Source organism: Pantherophis guttatus, chromosome 3 (genome assembly GCF_059756535.1).
Source record: "Pantherophis guttatus breed Tessera chromosome 3, ASM5975653v1, whole genome shotgun sequence".
Classification (NCBI taxonomy): domain Eukaryota; kingdom Metazoa; phylum Chordata; class Lepidosauria; order Squamata; family Colubridae; genus Pantherophis; species Pantherophis guttatus.
The window spans coordinates 99,227,879-99,238,825 of NC_142065.1; the positions used below are offsets into that span (position 1 = coordinate 99,227,879).

At 43.3% G+C, this 10,947-nt stretch overlaps 1 long non-coding RNA gene across 1 annotated transcript; it reads right to left on the minus strand.

Moving 5' to 3' along the window:
• Window positions 1–4,952: 4,952 nt before the first annotated feature.
• On the minus strand, window positions 4,953–10,721 carry LOC132711210 (uncharacterized). Its single transcript, XR_009622045.2, has 2 exons — window positions 10,612–10,721; window positions 4,953–5,259 (listed from the first exon to the last, which is right to left on the minus strand). It is a non-coding gene; the product is annotated as an uncharacterized LOC132711210 (long non-coding RNA).
• Between the last annotated feature and the right edge of the window lie 226 nt (window positions 10,722–10,947).

The window sequence follows — 10,947 nt, forward strand, 5'->3', positions numbered from 1 at the left end:
TTATATAAAAAATGTAAGTCAATGTAAGTCGCAGTGTGTGACTTTCTTTTAATTTTTTTCCTTTCAGTATTAATTTTGATTGAATAAGCCAAATGCTCATAACACTGCTATCCATCTATCGGTGAAACGTCTGAGGTGGCTCGAGAGTTCATGGCTTCCATGACGGCCATGGACCTTACTCAGTTAATTCATAACCCTACTCACATAGGTGGACACACTCTGGACTTGATTTTTGTCTCTGGTCAGTGGTTGAGTGGCCTTGATATAGGGGATATAGTCATCAAACCCTTGTCATGGTCTGACCACTCGCTCCTTCGACTGGACTTTCTAACTGCTGCACCTCACTGCAGGGAGGCAGGACCGACCAGGTGGTTCTGCCCCAGGCGCCTGATGGATCCTGATAGGTTCCAGACGGAGCTTGGGCCATTTCCTGAGACTCATGCTCATGACTCGGCTGAAGACCTGGTGGCCGCCTGGGATAGTGCGGCCGCCGGGGCTTTGGACCATGTCATGCCTTTGTGGCCTCTGACCCGGCACAGAACTCACCTAGCTCCTTGGTTCTCTGAGGAGCTGAGGGAGATGAAGCGCCAGAAAAGATGCCTGGAGAGTAGTTGGAGGACCAGCCGCTCCGAATCCGACCGAACACTGGTGAGGTTTCATATTAAGACCTACCTAGTGGCGATAAAAGCGGTGAAATCTAGCTATTTTGCCGCTCTTATCGCGTCATCAGATAATCGCCCAGCCACCCTGTTTAGGGTGACCCGCTCCCTCCTCCATCTGGAAGCGCAGGATGATCCCTTGCAGGGTCGAGCTGAGGACTTTGTGCAGTATCTGTATGACAAGATCGCTCAGATTCGGGAAGGCCTGGCCTCTGACTGGGTAAGTCCGGACGGGATGACTGAGGCAGGTCTTGAGAGTGTTATCTGGGAGGTGATCCTGTTGCTCCCGAGGACGTGGACAGGATCCTGGGACGGCTGAATGCGACCACATGTTTATTGGACCCGTGTCCCTCCTGGTTGGTACTGGCTTCCTGGGAGGTTACACGAGGCTGGCTCCAGGGGATTGTTAACGCTTCTTTGAGTGAGGGGGTCCTGCTGACCGCTTTGAAAGAAGCGGCGGTGAGGCCCCTCCTCAAGAAGCCCTCCCTGGATCCGGCTATTTTGGCTAACTATTGTCCAGTCTCCAACCTTCGCTTCGTTGCGAAGGTTGTTGAGAGTGTGGTAGTGCGGCAGCTTCCCCGGTACCTGGATGAAGCTGTCTATCTGGACCCGCTCCAGTCCGGTTTCCGGCCTGGGCACAGCACGGAAACGGCATTGGTCGTGTTGGTGGATGATCTCTGGAGGGCTTGGGATAGGGGTTGTTCCTCTATCCTGGTCCTGTTAGACGTCTCAGCGGCTTTTGATACCATCGACCATGGTATCATGTTGCACCGGTTGAAGGGGCTGGGGGTGGGGGGCACCGTCCTGCGGTGGTTCTCCTCCTACCTCTCGGACCGGTCGCAATCCGTGTTGACAGGGGGGCAGCGGTCGACCCCAAGGTGCCTTGTTTGTGGGGTGCCACAAGGGTTGGTCCTCTCGCCCCTTCTGTTCAACATTTATGTAAAGCCGCTGGGCGAGATCATCCGTGGCTTTGGGGTGGAGTTCCATCAGTACGCTGATGACACTCAGCTGTACATCTCCACCCCAGACACCCCAACGATGCCCTTGAAGTGATGTCCCAGTGCCTGGAGGCCGTGCGGGCCTGGATGGGGAGAAACAGGCTCCGACTCAACCCTTCCAAGACCGAGTGGCTGTGGCTTCCGGCGTCCCGATATAGCCAGCTGGTGCCATCGCTGGCTATTGGGGGCAAATCACTGGCCCCCACGGAGAGGGCTCGCAACTTAGGCGTCCTCCTGGACGCACGGCTGTCTTTAGAAGAGCATATGACGGCCGTGGCCAGAGGGGCTTTTTATCAGGTTCGCCTGATACACCAGTTGCGTCCCTTTCTGGATCGGGACTCCCTACGCATGGTCACTCAAGCACTCGTCACTTCCCGCCTGGACTACTGCAATGCTCTCTACATGGGGCTCCCCTTGGGGTGCACCCGGAGGCTGCAGTTGGTCCAGAACGCGGCTGCGCGGGGAATTATGGGAGCAACGGGGCACTCACATATAACACCTCTCCTGCGCGAGCTGCACTGGCTTCCTGTGGTCTTCCAGGTGCGCTTCAAGGTGTTAGTGACCACCTTTAAAGCGTTCCATGGCTTAGGACCGGGGTATTTGCGAGACTGCCTTCTGCCACCAATTGCCTCCCACCAACTGGTTCGCTCACACAGAGAGGGCCTCCTCAGGTGCCATCAGCCAGGCAGTGCCGGCTGGCGACCTCCAGGGGGAGAGCCTTCTCTGTGGCAGCGCCTGCCCTCTGGAATGACCTGCCCCCTGAGATACGCACGATATCAGACCTCTGGACTTTTCGTCGGGCCCTGAAGACACACTTGTTCCATCTAGCTGGGCTGGCTTGATCCCATCCTCTCAGTTTTAATTGAATTTGGTTTTAATTGGGTTATTTTAATTACTGGGCCGAAATTATTTAATTGTTTTTAAACTGTTTTTAAATTTTATATGTTATGTTTTATCTTGGCTGTGCACCGCCCTGAGTCCCGCAGGAGAAGGGCGGTATAGAAATATAATAAAATAAATAAAAATAAATAAATCCTAAATAGTATAAATAAAAATATCTACTTTTTCTCATTTATTTATTTCTAAAACTGCAAGTTATCTGAATAATAGAATGTCAAGAAATTGTTAACATCAACATTGTTAACATCATGCATCAACAGCATGATAGCAGCACAATAAAAAGAATCAATCAATCAATCTTTTATAGTCAACAACTTGTTGTGGAGTTGATTCTTGGTCTGATTTAGCTGATTGGGTTGAAAACCCTGATAATATCAGTTGTATATCTTGACCTCAGAACTCTCAAAATATTGCTTGTTCATGTTCTGTTCCAGTATTTGTGTGGCTCTGAATAATTAAAAATAGAAATTGGCTTCAATACTGACAGCATCAAATAGCTGTAAATGACCTGATCCTTGGGGGGCTTCTATTCTTAGTGTTGGGTGGATAGCACTTCTCTATTCGAGACTGGTGCACAATCTGAGAGTTGTCACATTTGAAGAGTAGGTAGTGAAGAAAACATTTGCCTTGAACACTTGTGCCTATTCCTGAATTTGGAAGCCCTTCAGACAGTCACTGATGCCCTAATCATCTCATGAATGGACTACTGTAAAGCACTCTGCATATGGCTGGCCTTGGACATCACTCAGAAGATACACCCAGTCCAGTATGTGCTAGCATGTGCAATAATAGGAATGCACAATAAGCCTATGATACCACTGAGATGGATGGTTATTATCTACAAAGTCCTTCATGACACAGGAGCTGGTTATTTGAAGGATCACCTACTGTCCATCCATAAGATCCAGCCCAATCATTTCACTTAACGTTACTTATTGGGGTCTGAGAGGCATGTCTTCTCTGATGTATCAGTGCCATTTGGAATATTATACTCCCAGAAATGTGTGTGACTTCCACCTAAATAAGATTATTTTTTTTAAAAAAAATTTGAAAGCATGTTTAGTTTCCCAGGCCTTATGGCAAGATAATAGGTATGCCTTTTTGATGGATGGATGGATGGATGGATGGATGGATGGATGGATGGATGGATAGATGGATAGATGGATAGATGGATAGATGGATAGATGGATAGATGGATAGATGGATAGATGGATATGGATATACTGTAGATATATATGATGCTTTGTGGGTTTTATTATTTTCCTGGATGTACATCATTTCTTTGTTTTTATTTTAATATGCAAATCACCCAGAGTTAGCTGGAATTGAAAGTTCTTTAAATCCATGTAATGATCAATCCATTCAACAACCCAGCTCGACTCTACACTCATTATTTTCTGATAATATTCATTTAAATTGAATAAAATATTCTCTCATTTTGTTTTCCTTCTCTCTTTTTGTTTTCCTAATGGTTTAAACAATACTTACTGAATCAGTAACAACTATATCCTACCATAATTACTTTGTATACAGAAAATATAATTTTGAGCCATTGTAACTTTAGCATGTTTTTAGGAAACATCTTCTGATTACTTCATGCACACGTCCTCCAGAAGAAGAAGAAAAACAGTGTTCCATTCAACTTACATAATGATAACATTGTTGGAGCCACAAAGAAATTTCTCATTTGTAATCAGTGCTTATTCACTATTAGGTTGTCGATTTCTCAGTTGGGAAATGTTTCTTCTGTACAGTTTCTTAGAACCTATGCTCCCAAAGGAAGCCCTACAAAAATATATCTAGGGCATATGTCCTTTTCAGTGAAAGACATAGTTTGTTATCTTGAACCGTGTTCCATGCTGAATTGCCTGGAATAAAATGTGACAGGTTTGATTAAACTTGGGATGCATCCCACAGACTTTGAATGTAGAGAGCATATTTGAAAGATGGGTGCATTATTCAAGCTAATAAATGTCAAATTAAATTTGCTTGCATGTTTCAGTCTGGATGAAATCTAACATTATTGACTTCATAATCACAACCTCAGGCATAGCTTCCCTTCGTGTTTGATTGTCCTAAAGCAAGCTATTTCACTGTTTTTATTCAATTTTGATTTTTAAGGAGTTTGTGGAATCTTTCTAGAAAATTCCAATGGATAGTCCTCCCTTGTGTTGGTATTGCAAACTAAAAGCAATTCATAAAAAGTAATGATTTTTCCCATAAATAATATTTGGACTATTTTGCATCCTTGCTGTAGATGTGATATTGAAATAAAATTCTGAATTAAAATTTTATTTATTTAAATTATGTATTTTCCTATTTTGAAAAGGAAAGGAACAGCTTCTCTACTATGATCTAAAAGTTTTTAAAAAGTCACACGTATAATACCTATATATACACTTTCTCACTTCACTTTATTCAGTTCAGAAGTCAAATAGAACAAAAATGTGTTTTTTCATTACATGAAACAAAATGTATAGATATAGTTTCTTTTAGTTAATTTCATTTGGAACCTTCAAACTATGCTATAATAATAACAATTAGCACATAGATTAGAGAACAAATGAAAATATACAATATCATCAAGAGAATAAAAGAATTGAAATGGAAATGGGCTGGTCACTTAGCAAGAACTGATGGCAGTGGAACAAGGCAGTCATAGAATGGATCCCTCTTGATAAAAAAACATCCACAAAAGAGACCTAAAACAAGAAGGATAATGACATAAGCAAGTATTGTGGTCCCAATTGGCAAAAGAAAGCTCTCGACCACATTGGTTGTAAACATGTGGAAGAGGCTTTCATCCTGCAGTGGATAGACAATCGCTATGATGACGATGACAATGATGACATGTTGTTTCAGGGATCCTTTAAGCTCTGTTTAATACTTTGTTTATAATGTAAAAGCCACCACTACCAGATACATTTGAGACAACAACATTATGAATTTTGTTCCATGCAAACAATGTGATAACTTCAGCATGACCAACAGAAAATAATTATGGGGATTTTAATTCATACCCTATGGAAAGCATCACTTTATCTGCTCTTGATACCTTTGAGGCAATTGTACACATTAAAATGGTATTTTACAGTCTGTGATTTACCATGTTGTGTGAACAATGCTATCTCTGAAAATCATAATATGGTTTATTTTAGGGTCAGTCAAATCATGACAAATCCAAATCAAATTGCCAAACTGATTCAGGAAAACTGTATTTCAAAAGACAAATGAATCACCAAAGAGCATTCAAAAGTTTCCGAAGTGATTCAGAGCCATGCAATTTGATTTGATGCTTTCAGAAATTTAGACTGAATCATTAAATCAAACAAATCATCTTTTAATTAAATTTCTGAACTTAATATTTTTGCAGGCCTATACTATTCCTTTGCACATAGCATTTTTGTGAACACAGCAACTGTATTCGGGGTTTAGGATTTCATGTGCTATGTAAACCAAGCTTTAGAGAATATCCTGAAGATCATGTAACCTATGAAGGGCAGATTTACAAAATAATTTGGCTCTTGTGTTTGTATTGGTTGCATAGGTAAGGAAATTGCAACAGCTATTGCTTACAAGGGCATGTATTCCACAGATGTGAAGATAACACCTTCACTAAGCATTCATCTGGTACTAATGCCTCATACATAATAAATCTTTTGTATGAGCTCCATAAGCATGTGGGAGGGAGCATGCTGCATCCTTTTCACCTTTCAGCTCCAATCCAGGAGCCCTCAAGCAGTCACATTCATGACAAACCATTTTATCCCAAATTTATATTTCGCTGTGGCTCAGAGGTTAATACAACTGCCTAACATGCAGCCCAAGTTCAAATCCAAGTAAAGGTATGGCTAGCTGATGAGAGCTAAATAGCTTGAAATAGATCTATAATAAGTCTCCCTTTATTTCTTTATCAGCGAAATATTATATATATATATATATATATGAGAAGTGGGTGTGGCTCACCAAAGACGCCTTAAGAGGCAGAAATAGCTATCTGAGTCTCCTAGAGAGCAACACAGAGTTGCAGTTTGTCAGCAGAAAAAAGGCCCAGAAACTTGTGAATGAGATTTCACAGAACCTAGGGCTGTAGAACAACTAAGTTTACGTAGGTAAAACCTGGCTAGAAAGAATATGCATATATATATATATATATATATATATATATATATATATATATATATATATATATAGAGAGAGAGAGAGAGAGAGAGAGAGAGAGAGAGAGAGAGAGAGAGAGAGAGAGTGTATTGTATATACAAAAGGCATTCTTATTGATTTGAGAAGCACTATGCAAGAGACAGCATATGCTCACACCTAAGCAATCTTTTGTCAGTCACTCCAAACCAATAATAATGAGCTAAGATTGTAATCACTTGCAGCTTTGCCATATTGCTTTAGTATTGAAAAAGTCTGTCTTCTAAATAGTAAATGATAACCTTAGATACTGTGAAGTACTAAGTACTGTGATCTATAGTGCAGTTATCCCTTATGACACCATGCCTTCATTAGATCAGCCATCACTTTGTTTATGCAACTGCTCTCATAAGGAAGTTGTGAATTTATTTGTCAAACAACTAGCATTGCTGATCTTATTTCTTATCATGGTGACAGTTGGACTTTAGTTTTCTCAGGACATAGAAGATGTAACCCAAACTTCAAATGCCCTTTCCCCTAAATCATAACCCTGCCATCCCAACCTAGAAACTGGGGAAAGGTGGGGGGGGGTTGACTAAAATGAAATTCAGTGAGAATATTGGCTTCTTGAATTCTTAAAAACAAATATCATGAGATCACCAAGCATGGATAACTTTAGACTGTCATGCAAATCTAATCCAGACTTTGAGCTCAAATTTGTTTTTCACTGCTGTCTTTGAAATATTAGTTCCATCTAACATCTTCAGCAAAAGCAAGAGAAACTGCCAAAAGAATTTTAACTTTGTTAAAAAAAAATACCTCTTTGCATAGAATTATACCAACTTTTATATCAGTGCACATAATAATCATTAAAAATTCAGGGTGATTCACTACTAGTAATTGCCACGCAAACGTGACTCCTGTAGACTCCCTTCCCCCTTATGCCCAGGCAAATTTGATATCCGTCAGGAAGCTCTCGCTCCTGGTGTTTAATATCGATCTTCCTCCTGGGGGCTCTCACCGGGACTTGGATGAGCTGTGGGCCGGTCTGGAAGATTTTCTCGCTACCATCACACTTAGATTCCCTCATTCTCTGGTTCTTCTGGCAGGGGATCTAAATGCCCGCACTGCGGGGACTTGGGAAACCCTGGTTGCCTCTTATTGTGGACAGGCCCAACTAGGGATGACCACCCCCTGGATACCTTGAAAGGGAGAGTCTCCAAGGATTGGAAAGTTGACAAAGTGGGGACTTGTCTAGCTCTTCTTACCGTCAAACTAGACCTCTTCCCCCTTAATGGCAGATGTGCCCCGGATGTCCCCGGGGAATTTACCCACTTGGCCAAAAATGGCAACAGCACAATAGATTATATCTTGGTTTCGAGAGCCTTTTTGCCATACATTTCCTCCTTCAAAGTAGATGACAGGATTTTCAGCGATCACCTTCCTCTCATTACGGTTGCACGGCTATATAGACCTCAAGACCATTCTGCTCACACTGTCTCAATAGACTCTAATCCCAGAGGCTCCCCAATGTTGCAGAAATGGTCAAAGTCTCTGGCCCTTTTTCACGCACGCTTTTATCATCAAGAAGCAGCCAATACTTTATCAGCCTTAATCGGCACCAAGGCTACACCCGGTGTGTTACTGACCGCCTTCACTGAGTGTTTAAGCGGTCTTATATCCTCCTTTCAGCACCCCACTCTTACCCCTGGTAGAGTTTCCCGGAGGAAGGGAGCCCCTTGGTTTAACTCACAGTGCAAACAAGCCAGGAATCATATGAGATTTATATATTCTGCTCACAAACGAACAGGTTCATCGATGGCCCCCCCTGCTTATTTCGAGGCCAAGAAGGCATACAAGCTAGCCCTTTCAAGAGCCAAGCAAGACTGGCACCAGCTAAGGTGAAATGCACTACTAGAGGCCGCGAAATCCAACAACCCTCAAGATTTCTGGAGTCTGTTAAACAGGAGGCCAACTAGTAGGCTCACTCTCTCCATCTCTGCCACCACATGGGAACTCTTTCTACACCAAGTCTTTTACAACACCGACGTGCCAGTTTCTTTGACCTCAGGCTCTTTCCCTAACCACCTTCCCAGATGGCCTCCTGTGGAACCATCCACGATTGCCAAACTAATCGGACAACTCAAACCTCGAAAAGCTCCCGGCCCGGATCTCATCCCAGCTGAAGCCATTCTAGCCCATAAGGACTGGTGGACCCCGGTTCTCACTGAGGTATTTAATGCGATCAACCAGACGGGCCTCATCCCCAAGCTCTGGAAGGATGCCATAATTATCCCAATACATAAGAAAGGTCCATTCCGATCCCAGCAACTTCCGTAACATCAGTCTTCTTTCAATTTTGGGGAAACTCTATGCCCATTATCTCCTGTCCAAACTGGAGTGCTGGGCTGAAGAGGCTGACCTGCTTGGATATGAGCAGGCGGGGTTCCGTCCAGACCATTCTACAATTGACCATGCCCTGATCCTTCATCATCTTGCCGTAAAATATTCCACCCCCAGGAAGGGTCATCTCTGCATTGCCTTTATAGACCTAAAGGCTGCCTTCGACAGCATCCCTAGAGCTAAGCTGTGGGCCAAACTTTCCACCTGGGGTATTGACAAAAGATTACTTTGGCTTATCTCCCAACTGCACGACGGAACAGAAGCAAAAGTGCGCCTTACCCCGCAGGGGGATCTCTCTAACGCTATCCCCGTTAACAAGGGGGTTAGGCAAGGATGTATTCTGGCACCCTTTCTCTTCAATTTATATATCAGTGACTGGAGAAAGGCATTTTTGGATCACATGGTCTACATCCATGCCCCTAGATTAGCTGATTATAGATGTCCGCTCCTGCTCTACGCTGACGATGCCGCAATACTTTCATTTTCCCGGGTGGGCCTACTTAGAGCCTTAAAAATCCTTTCTGCCTATTGCTCTGCTAACCAATTGCATATAAACCATTCAAAGTCTAAAATCATGATTTTTGCAAGAAGCAGGAAAATCTACCAATGGAATCTTGATGCCATCCCAGTGGAACAGGTCCACAGATTCCAATATCTGGGTATCCTCTTTCAATCCAATACCAAGTGGCCTGCGCAGGTTAAGTCCCTCTGTAATAAGGCTAAGATCTCCACCCATGCCCTCCTGCACTTTTTTCATACTGAAGGAGCTCATCACATCCCCTCAGCATTAAAAGTCTACAGGGCAAAGGTGATAGCTGCTATCACCTATGGCGCCTCTCTCTGGGTCCAATCCAACATTTCTTCTCTTGAGTCTGTTCACAGCCAGTTCCTATGCCATCTGATGGGAGTCCCCCCCCCCCCGCGTAAGTAACACCGCAATTCGTTTGGAACTGGGCATATCCTCACTTGCAACAATCTTGTGGAAACGTGCAATTGGCTATTGGTTGTCCCTGTAGACCAGACTCCCAGGCTATTACCTAGGCCAATGCCTATGGCGGGACCCTTTTCATAGTCCCTGGGCCTGTAATATCCATACAAAACTTTTCAAGATCGGAATTTCCCCCATTGAAGCTTTTATTCTAGGCCCTGATGCTGCCAAATCATTGATCTTTCAATGGCTGGACGACATTGATAGACAACTAAATCTGGCACATCGATCAGGAACATGCTCACCGTTTTCCCTTGGTATTGTTCCCTCGTCTCACCCTCCGCCTTACCTCTCCACGTTACACTCTATCAAACACAGGCTCGCATTTATGAAGGCACGATTTAATGTGATCCCTTCGAATGTCCTCGACAGTAGGCTTTCGGGGGGGGGGGGGTAAAATCCATTCATTGTACATGTGACGGCCGATCCCCGGAATCCCTGTTCCATATTACATTCGTATATCCCCACTACCGGGATATAAGATCAAGACTCATTTCTCCTATTTCCCAGAAATTCCCTGGTTCACCTGATATGTTCAGCCTTTATTTCCTACTCCAGGACGCAGACCCCAATATAACTCTAAAGGTGGCAAAAAATTTTGCTGCAGTCGTGGCTGGAAAAAAACGGGAAAAGAGACGGGTAAGCCCGACAGCAGAGGATCACTAGTATTGACAGTACAGATTGTATTTGAGACAGTAGATGGTGTACTGTTCCATGATCTATCCATATTTGTAAAATATGCTTCCTTTGTTTGTCTATTTTAATTTGGTCTCTGACCGCAATAAAAGCTTACTTACTTACTTACTACTAGTAATTGGAAACCCCACACAAAAAGGCTGGTCTGTTTTAGATAACTAAGCAT